Source organism: Hemiscyllium ocellatum (assembly GCF_020745735.1).
Source record: "Hemiscyllium ocellatum isolate sHemOce1 chromosome 27 unlocalized genomic scaffold, sHemOce1.pat.X.cur. SUPER_27_unloc_5, whole genome shotgun sequence".
Taxonomy (NCBI): domain Eukaryota; kingdom Metazoa; phylum Chordata; class Chondrichthyes; order Orectolobiformes; family Hemiscylliidae; genus Hemiscyllium; species Hemiscyllium ocellatum.
Genome location: NW_026867514.1, coordinates 465,236 through 477,803, shown reverse-complemented (window position 1 = coordinate 477,803; position 12,568 = coordinate 465,236). Strand labels below are relative to the sequence as shown.

General features: G+C 46.9%; 2 non-coding genes across 2 annotated transcripts; both read right to left on the bottom strand.

Moving 5' to 3' along the window:
* Window positions 1–210: 210 nt before the first annotated feature.
* trnaw-cca (transfer RNA tryptophan (anticodon CCA)) lies at window positions 211–282 on the bottom strand. The gene has a single exon. It is a non-coding gene; the product is annotated as a tRNA-Trp (tRNA).
* Window positions 283–10,863: 10,581 nt separating this feature from the next.
* trnae-cuc (transfer RNA glutamic acid (anticodon CUC)) lies at window positions 10,864–10,935 on the bottom strand. The gene has a single exon. It is a non-coding gene; the product is annotated as a tRNA-Glu (tRNA).
* Window positions 10,936–12,568: the final 1,633 nt, after the last annotated feature.

The window sequence follows — 12,568 nt, the reverse complement described above, 5'->3', positions numbered from 1 at the left end:
CGGCTGTGTTTAAATCCAGCGATGAACTGGGGGAGCTGAGCATTTACCCAAACACTGGGCACACCACCTCCCTGACACAGTGCTGACAAATCAAACTGACAGCAAAACTTCACGTATTATTGAAAGTTCCCGGAAAGAAGACTGGGCTCAACAGATATCTGGAGCGAACGCAATCCTTTCTTGATTGGAAATATAAGGAACTGATTTCAATGAGCCTGACGTGATTTGAACACGCAACCTTCTGATCTGGAGTCAGACGCGCTACCATTGCGCCACAAGCTCACGGAGAGCGGGGGGCCTCTATTCATGCTTAAGGGAAGTCATCGCACTACAATGATTTTACGTTATGAGTAACAATGGAGATCAACAGTTCATGTCTGTTCTGTCTCTCCCCCCTCTCCTTCTGTTTCTCAAAATAATTTCCAACCCTACCTCAATAAAAAGCTGAAAGAACTGCGGACGCTGTATATCAGAAACAAAAAACAAACTGTAGTTGCCGGTGACCCTTCCATAGAACTGATGGTGATTGGGAAAACGTTGGTTTATATGCAGGAGATATTGTGGGAGGAACGCGGATGCAGTAAATGATAGATCAGGACAGAGCCCAAAGCGAGGGAAGAACTGTTGGACAGGAAAGGGAGTTGATAACGATCTGCGTGAGAGGGTGAATAACTGTTAATAGAGACTGTTCGTGGCTAAGAATAGGTAGTGTGTAATGACAGACTATGTAACAACAAGGCTTGGTGTGTGTGGTAGAGACGAGGATACAATGGATTTCAGGCCCTAGAATTATTGAATTTGATATTGGGACCGGAGGGATGTATGGTCCCCAAGTAGAATATTCGGTGCTCTTCGTTCTGCTGGTGCTGAGCTTCGCTGGGACAATACAGCAAACCTGAGACAGAGATGTTGGTCAGGGAACAGGGTGGGGTGTGGAATTGGCAGGCAACTGGAAGCTCAGGGTCTTTTTTGCAGGCAGAACGTAGATGTTCGGGGAACATTTTCCTGACCCCATTGAAAGCACACATTGTCAAAGCCAAGGAAGAGCAGCAAATAAAGCGCTCCTGGATGGGTTTGAACCACCAACCTTCCGGTTAACAGCCAGGAAAGTATTACAAGCATTTTCGACAAGTGATACAGGGGACAGGGAAGAAAAGTATTATAAACTGTGAACAACAAAGTTCTGGAGTACAACACTTACATTCAAACACCAAAAACATCCAGGTCCTGATTAATCAGATTGCATTGTGGTGCTTTTCTGCAAAAAATCCTGCGTGGGGAAACTGACAATATGTTGCCAAAATCTCTTCCCAAGTGTACGCCGTGCTTCTTTTCCAGGGATGAGAAATTTCTATTGTGGGGAGACATTCCCAAGGTTGGGAATGTTCGCTTTGGAGCAAAGAAAGTTAACTGGAGATTTCCTGGGGCTGTTGGTAATGATGGGAGAAGAAGCGGTGGGAATGGGCAGATTAATGATCAGAAGAACCAATAGCCACTGACCAGAGTCAGTTACCAGAGGACAGGAATTGAAGTTCTTGAATGAAAAGCAGCACTTGTGCCTAATAAACACAGAGAATACTGCAGAAAGCCAACAGGTCGAGCAGCATCCGTGGAAAGGTAAACAGAGCTGACGTTTTGAGTCCGGTACCTTGTTTGTTCAGAACTCGAGTTTCCTGCATGGCAATAAATTCCCAGACATGAGAAAACGTGACTTTATTGAGACGGGTTTTGTGAAGTTTGAGCGATAATGCAACCAACAGGAAGTCATTTAAAATCGCCAGCGAAGAAAGCATAGTCAGCAGGTTACCACCCTGGGCGGGGGGAGGCGGGGATGGGGGAACCCCAAAGGATCTCTACTCCAGCTCTTTAAGTGTTCAGCCACAACTACACGTCCAAAGTTGTGGTCTAAAATTTCTCATGGAATTGCTCGAACAGGAAAGGTGAGTACTGGACTTGTCCTGTCTGCGCCATAGTCCCAACGTTTCCTGTTCCCCTGGATTTGATCAGGACAGAAGAGGCTGATGGGAGATCGAATTGAACTACACACATTGATGAGGGACAGAGCGGGTGGGAAGGATCCATTTCCGTGCGTAGAGAGATGAATAATCAGGGCCGAAAATAAGGAGCCACATCAAGAAATTTGGGGTTCATTCAGCAAAGCTAATGTAGAACTGTTCACAGAAAATTGTGATGAAAGTCTCTCGAGTTATTTTGATGGGAAGTGTTCATAATGCTAATACAATCGAAAGGATGAAGGTACATTGGTAAATGTATTTGGTGACAGGTCTGTTCTTACCCTGTGAGCGAAACCTAGATCTGAAGGAATAAAAGGAACGTTAACAATATCGATCTGAAATTGGATACGTGACGAGAAACAGAACCATTATTAACTTTTGAACTGGAGAAGGTTTCTCGTGAAATTAGCTTGAGGCTTGAGGTATGCAAGGTCAAGATAACTGAGGTAAAAGACGGAAATGCTATCCTCATTAGCAGACAGTGAAAGGATTCCGAGACGCAAATTAAGCATTTTCGACAAGTGATGCAGGGGACTGGGGAGAAAAGTATTATAAACTGCGAACAACAAAGTTCTGGAGCACAACACTTACATTCAAACACCGAAAACATCCAGATCCTGATTAATCAGATTGCATTGTGGTGCTTTTCTGCAAAACATCCACTTGCAATATCCGAAAAAAGAGTGACAAAACCCATCCCTGTCAGCCCAGGATAGAAAATCCGAAGGGATGAAGGTTTGCTTATTTTCTGAAGATTCACAAAACTAAGACTGGGTTTTGGTGATTGTTTCCTTTCCACTCCCAGGAGCCGCAGTGGTTGGGGCGGTGAGTTGGGGAAAGTAAAATGTGCTGAAAGTGTGTTGCTGGTTAAAGCACAGCAGGTTAGGCAGCATCCAAGGAATAGGAAATTCGACGTTTCGGGCATATGCCCTTTCCTGATGAAGGGCATATGCCCGAAACGTCGAATTTCCTATTCCTTGGATGCAGCCTAACCTGCTGTGCTTTAACCAGCAACACATTTTCAGCTGTGATCTCCAGCATCTGCAGACCTCATTTTTTACCCGAAAGTAAAATGTGCCCGGGAGCAGCGTGTGAGGCTATCTCAGCTTCCGCTGTGACTTGACTCCGATGTTCTGAGGGACATTTTTTGACGCGAGACAGTGAAAAGATTCTCATTCCCGCAGATCGGGAATTCAAACCATATGCTGGCTTCAGGACAATGAGAAAGATTAATTGGGGTGTGTGAAGAAGCTGTGAGCTGCATTTCAAACAGGTAGGTGGAGTCAGATGCGTCATTCATTGCGCCCCGGCCCTGTGCGTATCTAACGCCACCATGCTGCAGAGTTCTGACGTTAACACGGACATGGGCAGCAATGGGAACATTCACAAGGTCAACAACCAAAGATAATCAGTCACTGCTTCCCTTCCACAGTCCCAACTTTGTGAAGCAGTATCTTTCACTGGCAAAGGAAACACCCTTGTCCTCAGGTGCCTGCTTCATTTCGATCACGATTTCCAGCCCCTCACTGTTCTAGTCTCATTTGCAGACACTTGGCTCATAGCCTCAAAAGAAGCTCTGCGGGTATCTGCTTGTCCCACCCGAACAGGCAGTGGATTGCAGATTCCCACCAGTCCCAATGTGAGTGAAATATTTTTCCTCCTCCACTGACTTGAATCTTAAAGAAGAAGCCGGGGAGCAAGCTCCCTTTCTTTTCGACGACATTTCTCATTTTGTAGTCGGCAGGGGTCACACCTGCGTGGGGAAACCGCAATGGGTTTCAAGTCCATCGCATTAACCACTCAGCCCACGAATACAGAATTACACTGACAGCTTCATTTCCCAGATCTGTCTGGCTGCGGAGCTGAGAAAGAGTGAATCATCGCAGAGTTTGTTTGATTCCATTCACTTCAGTGATTCGAAAGGATTAAATATCTGCACACTGCGAGTCTAGGTGTTTCATCGCAAGAGATGAAATGAACTTTCAGTTAAAACCAAATCTAGAGATTGCAGGACGAACGGAGAAGGTCAGGCAACATCTATGGAAAGAGAATCAGACTCAGCATTTCAGAATTCCGTTTTCTCGGACAGGTGCAGTCAAACCTGCCGAGTTTCTCTTTTTTTGTCTCGGGTTCTCAGCATCCGCAGTCCCTTACGTTAGACAATAATACAACTCAGAAACCCCTTTATGGAGGAGGTTTCCGTTTGGATAACATTCGCCTGAGCCCAATAAAGTGCACAGAGCCGCGAAGAGCAGCGTACTAAGCGCCCCTGGGGGGGTTTGAAGCACCAACCTTTTGGTTAACAGCCAAACGCGCTGGCCACTTGCGCCACAGAGACAGGCGTTTGCCGGGATTGCGGCATCGCTTAGGGGAGGCTATTAGTGAATTCATAATTCGGCCTGCTCCGCCTAGAATTACAATTGTCGTCTATCACTTTTACTTTTCCTTAATAATGTCTGGGACATTCATTGTGGAGACACCGGGGACAGTCTGATCCCACCCTCTGCAGAAAGAGAGGGGGGAGAAACAGAACAGACATGAACTGTTGATCTCCGTTGTTACTCATATCGTAAAATCCTTGTAGTGCGATCACTTCCCTTAAGCATGAAAAGAGGACACAAGTGACCCGTGAGCTTGTGGCGCAACTGTAGCGCGTCTGACTCTAAGTCAGTCGGTTGCGTGCTGAAATCGCGTCCGGCTCACTGAAAGTCTGCTTCTTACATTTCAAATCAAGCAAGGATTACGTTCACTCCCGATATCTGTTGAGCCAAATCTTCGTTGCAGAAACTTTCGATCACACGTGAAGCTTTGCTGTCAGCTTGATTTGTGAACGCTGTGTCAGGGAGGTGGTGTGCTCAGTGTTTGGGTAAATGCTCAGCTACCCCAATATGAGAATGAAAACACAAGCTGTTCATCCAGCGATTTAAACACACAGCCGCTTCGTTCAGTTGGTGACAGCGCGGTGTGAATAACATTATACCGATATTTTTACAACATAATCTAGAGATTACCAGTTGTGTGTTTCAATCTATCAGGAGGTCCCAGCTCATCCTGTCATAGCAGAGTGACAGCGAGTTCAGATAGAAATGTTTACCACCAACAACAAATCCTTTCCTCTCACTGGACACTGTTAAAATTATCTTTATTCAACAGAAGGAGCGGAAACTACAGTCTGACGGCCCCTCTCCACATTAACGGTGAGCCTGCATTGTATAAACAGTGTCAGTAAAATCCAGTGGCGGACACTGATTTGGTTTAATAGGTTTTTTTTGCCAAGTGTAATTCACCGAGAGGATGCTGCTGTGTGAGACAGCGTGGGGAATTACTGCAGGGCCTCCTGCACATGGAACACACCGAAACTGATGTGTTTCACCTTCACCAGTTTATTCCTACTCTCGGAGAAGAGAGGTTTGATGACTCGGATCATAGCAGGCCGACAAAGAACAGGAGAAGAGCCCTCAGACCTTCACAAGCTTGTCACCACAGCTGGGTCATCGTGGCCCGTGTATCAGTATGGGACAGCAATCTGCATCTACTGACTTGAAGCACAGCAAATTGGAGTGCTGGTGGGACTATCACACAGGAGAAAACGGCTTCGACCTATCAACTGGAGTGGTGCCCAATGCGCAACTCCGCTCACCTCAACTGAATAACTGTAAACACATTACTCAGTGATTCAAATGAATACTCGGTTTTGAATCTGCATTGTGTCATGTACCTTCGAGGATGATGTCAAAACACCTTCATTGCTGTGATGGAGTATCCTGTTGGGCAGAATATATCCGTTGTCAAATTTTCCACGTTCTGTTGGTCTAACTCCGATTTCACTCAGAATCACAAAATGTGTGACAGTGCAGACTGAGGCCATGCAGCCCACCTTAGCTCTGCTGGTTCAACACAATATGTAAATACGTGTCTCATTCTGTCGCCTTCTCCCTGTAAATCTGCACATTGTTACATTGAACATGCCCACCGAATTCCCTTTTGTGCCCATTGAATCTGCCTCTTTGTCACTGTCAGACAGCGACTTACTGGCCCCACTCCCTGTGCATAAAGAGTCTTCATAATGTCACTTTTACTTATTTTCCTGATGACTTTAAATCTCTGCCAAATCGTTCTCGATCTTTTCAGGCCTGGGAGCATTTTCACTGTATTATTTCCTCTGTCTAAAACCCTCATGACGTGGAAAACTTCAATCAGACCAGCTTTCAGCCCTCTGTTCTCCAAAGAGAACTGCCCCAAACTTTCCAATCTCCCTTCATTGCTGACATTCCTCAGGACGGCGCCATTCACTTCAACCTGTTCAGTGCTGTCTGCAATCACTTCACTTCCCCGCTTCCTGAAGTATCACCCTCAGAATTGAGCGTAATGCAGGTGGAAGATTCATTCAGACTCGGATTGCGTGGGCGAAAAATCTGGATTACTTGTTTTCACTTTGAGCAAGTGTTTCCCTTCGCCGTGTTCACCGCAATGGCAGCTCCGCACCGTCCCTAATTCAGGCAGTCCGATCTTATTTAACAAAGCGGCTTTTTGAGAAAATTGATCAGGTATTTTTGCTCTGGTCAATTTAAGAAATGATGGTTCGCCTGGGATTGGAATCCGGGAACTCTCACACGTCTGCATTCGCGAGAAGACCCAAAGCTAGAATCATATCCCAGACTAACGAGCCACCAGCCATGTGTGCAGCTACCTCCTGAAGCAGCTGAGACTTGCTCAGTACGAAATACATTGTACATTGCTCCCAGAATTGCAAGCAGGGAAAGTTTCAAGAACACCTGCTTCTCAATCTGTCTCCCTGCTCCCAGGACGCTGCTGTTTGTCCCGTCCCCAGGCGCCGGGCTCTCTCCACTGGTGGATAATTGAACCATTTTATTTCTCCTTGCAAGCTGTCCTGGTGGAAGAAGGAGCCCACACGCTCTTCTGCTCTCTCTCTCTCACTAGTTGTTGAGGCAGGATAAGTCAGTTACAGAAATGCGTAGGAAATTGGCAACTTTGAGCTTGTTCCAAAGGTCCTGTTAACGGAGAGACTGAAAGATGCTGTGTTGTCGGGACCGAGAGAAATGGAAACCCTTCCCTCAGGTAAATTGGTATGAGTGCATTTTTGTGCAGCCTGCTTGGTGTTCAGAATTTGTCTTGACACAGCAATCCTACAGAGAGTCTTTTATTACACGGGCGTCGGTTTCTTTACCGCAGGAAATGGACAAAAACAGCAAGTCATGTATTTCAACTTCACCGGTTCATTGCCATCTGAGAGAAGAGGTTTAACACTTGAGATCAGAACACACCGACAGAAAACTGGACAACACGACTCAGAGCTCCACAAGCGTGCCAGAATAACTGTGTAAATTTGACTTGTGTATCGATGTGACACATTGAGCTCAGATACACGAAGTTTTGGGAAGCAGATGACAAGGTAAAGGAGAGAGCAGAGTGTCGTTATAGGGGAAAGCTGCTGAAGACGACATTGAGTAAAGAAGTGAAAATGGTTTCCCTTCTGGGTTGTGATCCTAACATGCACCCGCTGTGCCATTCTCCTGCATTGCACGGCAGCTTTCCCGAGTACTCAGTGAAAAGTATTCAGCTTTTCAGTTGGCGTGTGTCTTGCACGTTCGAGAATGAAATCAAAAGATCTTCACTGCTGTAGTGTCATGTGCTGTTGTGCAGACATATCACCGATGTGCAAATATAAACTCAAGGAGTAATGTACACTGGAGACTCCGAGCCAGTTGAAACTTGCTCAGTGTGAAGTACTCGGGGCGCTGATGTTTGTCTCATCCCCAGGAACTGGACTCTGTACTGGCGGATAATTAAACCATTTTGTTTCTACTTGCAAGCTGTTCTGGGGTGAGGGAAGAGTCCATTCGCTCTTCTGCTGTCTCTCTCAATCACTTGAGGTGAGAGAAATCACTTACACTAATGCATGGGAAGTGAGTAACTTTGAATATGAATTTCCTGCAAAGGTCTATTATCGGAGAGATAGAAAAATGCTGTGCTGGCGAGACATAGAGAAATGGACACCAAGCACTCTTCCTCAAGTAAATTCATATGCGTACATTGTTGTACAGCCTGCTTGATGTTCAGAATTCGTCTTCATGCAGCAAAATGCAGAAAGTCTATTGCAAAGTGGGCACCGCTTTCTTTGCTGCGATCGCGCAGCAGTTAACATCTGAGCCTCAAGTGTCCCAGATGAAGAGAATCCGAGTGAAACCTTCACTCACCGAGAGTCATCCCCGGCTCTGAGCTGAGGGACTGCAGGCAGTCCAACACGGAAGGGACGGTTAAAAATGAACCAGTTTTGCTCCCTCAGCCTCTCTGTCACAGAGTCAGGCAGTGGGACGGCATAAACACGTTGCACCATTCTCGCGCAGACACAAGCCCTTCAGCCCATCGAGTCCACGGCGACTCTCTGCCACTTGCCTCTCTCTGAGGTGATTCACAATCAGTAATATCTGTCCTCATAGGAAGGAACTGTATCTGAGTGGTGATACGGTTTCTAACATACTGATCGTCTTGTCACTCACGTCCGACCTGGCGTGGCGATTAATGCAGGGAATGGATGGAAGTACAAGGCATGTGTTTCAACTTTATCAGTTCATTGGCATTGAGAAGAAGTGGTTTTGCGAATCAGTTCATAGGAAACCGACGAAGAACAGGAGAAGACCACTCAGACCTCCAAAAAGCATGTTACTTGAACCGTGTGAGTTCCCCGAGAGTATCGGTATGACACAGGGTATTCAGACACTCAGGCAGTAGGTGCAAAGGCAAGGTATAGAATATAGCACAGCCCCAGTTCAAAAGGAAGCCGCTCAAGGAGACATTGCACTACAGCGGAGGATGACTTCAATCCATCGACCTCGGGGCTATGAGCCCAGCACACAACCACTACGCCACTCTGCTCCTACATGCCGAGAGTTTTCCACAGGTCACTTCGAGACTGATGTCAAAGATCTCCACTGCTGTCGTATCATATGCTGTTGCGCAGATGTATGGAAGCTGTGTAAATATAAACTTTTTCCTAACTTCCCACATTCTGTTGGTCGAATTGTGATTCCATTCTGAATCACAGCATGTGTCACAGCACAGACGGAGGCCATGCGGCCCACCTTCGCTCTGCTCGTTCGACACAGTAAGTAAACGTGGGTCTCTACTCGTATCATTCTCTTTCCTTCTCCATGTAATTTTGCACAGTGTTACTTTAAACATGACCACCGAATTCCCGTTTGCGTCTATTCAATCTGTCTCTTTGTCAGTATCAGTTAGGGATTTACTGAACGCAACCACTCCCTGTACGAAAGCGTTCTTCCCAATGTCACTTTTAGTTCTTTTCCTCATGACTTTAAAACTCTGCCGAATTGTTGCCGATCCTTTCAGGCGTGGGAGCATTTTGACTACATCACTTTCTCTGTCTAAACTTTGCATGACTTGGAAAGCTTCAACCAGGCCAGATTTCAAACTTCTCTTCTCCGAGGAGAGCTGTCCCAAATTTCCAATCTTGCTTCAGTGCTGACATTCCTTAAACACGGCACCACTGACGTCAACACAATATTCCATCATTTCACTTCCTTGCCTTCTGCCCAATTTGTACTCCAAGCGGGAAAAATAATGACTGCAGATGTTGGAAACCAGATTCTGGATTAGTGGTGCTGGAAAAGCACAGCAGTTCAGGCAGCATCCGAGGAGCAGTAAAATCGACGTTTCAGTCAAAAGCCCGCACTTTAGCGAAGGTACTTTTTGAGAAAGTTAACCGGGCACTCTTGCACAAATCAGGAAACGTGGGCTCGTCCCGGATTTCGCGCAAGTCTTCGTAGTAGAAGACCCAAAGTGAGAATCATACCCCGAGACCAACGAGCCACACTGAGAGCACACAAGCACCCCCGCTCCACCTCTTTAACCAGCTGACTCTTGCTCAGTGTGAAATACATTTGACATTGCTCTGAGAATTGCAAGCGGGAAAGAGTTTCTGGAACAGCTGCTTCTCATTCTGTCTCCCTACTGTTGTTTGTCCCGGACCCAGAAACCGGGCTCCCTCCACAGGCAGAAAATTAAACCGTTTTGTTTCGCAACTTTTCTCTGACACCGGAGTGAACCTTGATAAGCATTGCCCTCCGCAACATAGGGTACAGAGAACAACAGAAGACCACTCAGACCTCCACCAGTGTGTCATCTCAGTTGTGCACATTGGGCCAGTGTACCAATGTGAAATATTTATGTCAAAGTTTTTTGGGAAAGAAAAGAAAAGGCGAGGTGCTGAACAGTGCGCCGTTCTACGGAAAAGCTGCTAAAGACGACACTGAGTGAATAGGAGAGATGGTTTCCCTTTTGGGTGATGCTCCCATCATGCACCCGCAGACAGATCGCCGTCCTGCAAGTATAAACTCTGTCTAAGTTGCGCCATTCTGTTTTCTTCGAACTGTGATTTCGCGCCAAAGTACAAAAAGTCAACACTCACAATGTTCAAACTTTACAAAGTTCTCAGAGATATATTTAGCGAACACCTGGAAGAAATTGTCCCACAAGTACCTGGGGAATTTCGGTTTGAGGTCTCTTGAACTTTAAGTGGAATGAAGGGAGACAAGAAAAATTAAATTTAAACTGTAAAACACACGTAACCGCGTCTACAAACAGACACTGCCAAGCAGCCCCGACCTGCTCCGCCGAGAGAGTGAAGACTGTTCACTCGTTTGTAGCTGCAGAAGCAATCATCCCAACACATGCAAACAAATACGCATCAGGATGCGATTTCAACGAGCTACATCACACTGCAGCACCCAGGTACGGTGAAGATCAATAAACAACTGTAAAGCGCACTGCAGAAGAATGGACAGCCGGTGGGCCAGCTGAAAACGCCTTCCCTGACCGGGGATCGAACCCGGGCCGCGGCGGTGAGAGCACCAAAGCCCAACCACTAGACCACCAGGGAGACGCAAAACCGCCCGTGTAGCTCTGCTGAAAATTGCCTCGCTGCCCGGGAATCGAACCTGGGCTGCGGCAGAAAGAAGACTTTCACCGGTACATCCATCAATGTAATTTTTTTGGATCCCTTGCTCCCGATGCGATCTCTATAACATTGGGGAGACTGGAGAGTCATGTCACATCTCCGGGACTCACCTGCGTGCCTTTATTGGAAAAAAGCGCGGAGCGGACCCGGAAGCTGGTGTAGCGCATGCTTACCTGGGTAGGTTTTTTTTTCCCAATAAAGGCGAGCAGGAGAGTCCCAGAGATGTGACTTGACTCTCCAGTCTCCCCAATGTTATAGAGATCGCATCGGGAGCAATGGATACAAAAAAAATTTAAATTTAAACTGTTAAACAAACGTAACCGCGTCTACAAACAGACACTGCCAAACAGCCCTGACCTGCTTCGCTGAGAGAGTGAGGATTGCTCACTCGTTTGCAGCTGCAGAAGCAGTCATCCCAACGCATGCAAGCAAATCTGCATCAGGATGCAATTTCAACGAGCTATTTTACACTGCAGCACCCAGGAATGACGAAGATCAATAAACAACTGTGCAGGGCGTTTAAGAAGAGTAGAGAGCCCTCTGACCTGCTGAAAACTGCTTCCCTGACCGGGAATCGAACCCGGGTCGCGGCGGTGAAAGCGCCAAATCCCAACCACTAGACCACCAGGTAGACATGCCCGTTGCCTGGTAGCTCTGCTAAAAATTGCCTCGCTGCCCGGGAATCGAACCTGGGCTGCGGCAGAAAGAAGACTTTCACCGGTACATCCATCAATGTAATTTTTTTGTATCCCTTGCTCCCAATGCGATCTCTATAACATTGGGGAGACTGGAGAGTCATGTCACATCTCCGGGACTCACCTGCGTGCCTTTATTGGAAAAAAGCGCGGAGCGGACCCAGAAGCTGGTGTAGCGCATGCTTACCTGGGTAGGTTTTTTTTCCGATAAAGGCGCGCAGGAGAGGAACCCGAGGCACGACAGGAGTAGTGCCTCCCACCCGCCCTCCTCCTCTAACCTAATTATAAGACCCGTTGTGGTAAGCAGGTCAGTGCTGCATTTTGCTTTTTCTGTTCTTCAGACCTAGTTTTTTTTTAAGTTTACCTTAGGAGGGATTGCAGTGAGGACAGTGTAATGTTCCTCTTGCGACATGGTTGAGGCGAGGGACGCCATGGTCGTCCCTGCTGATTACACTTGCAGGAAGTGCACCCATCTCCAGCTCCTCCAAGACCGTGTTCAGGAACTGGAGCTGGAGTTGGATGGACTTAGAATCATTTGGTAGGCAGAGGGGGCTCATCAATTGGTGCTTTAGGAAAATTGCAACTCCAAAGATTGCAGGCAGACGGGTGACAGTGAGGAGGATTTGGAGAAAGCAGCCAATGCAGAGACCCCCTGCGGTCGTTCCCCTCAAGAACTAGTATACCATTTTGAATACTTGTTGGCGGGACGACTTACCTGGGGTAAGCAGTGGGGTTCAGGCCTCTGGCACAGAGCCTGTTCCTGTTGCTGAGAAGGGAAGGTTGGAGAAGAACAGATCAATAGTTATTGGATACTCGATATTTTGGGGCACAGATAGGCGGTTTTGTGGTGGTGAGAGAGT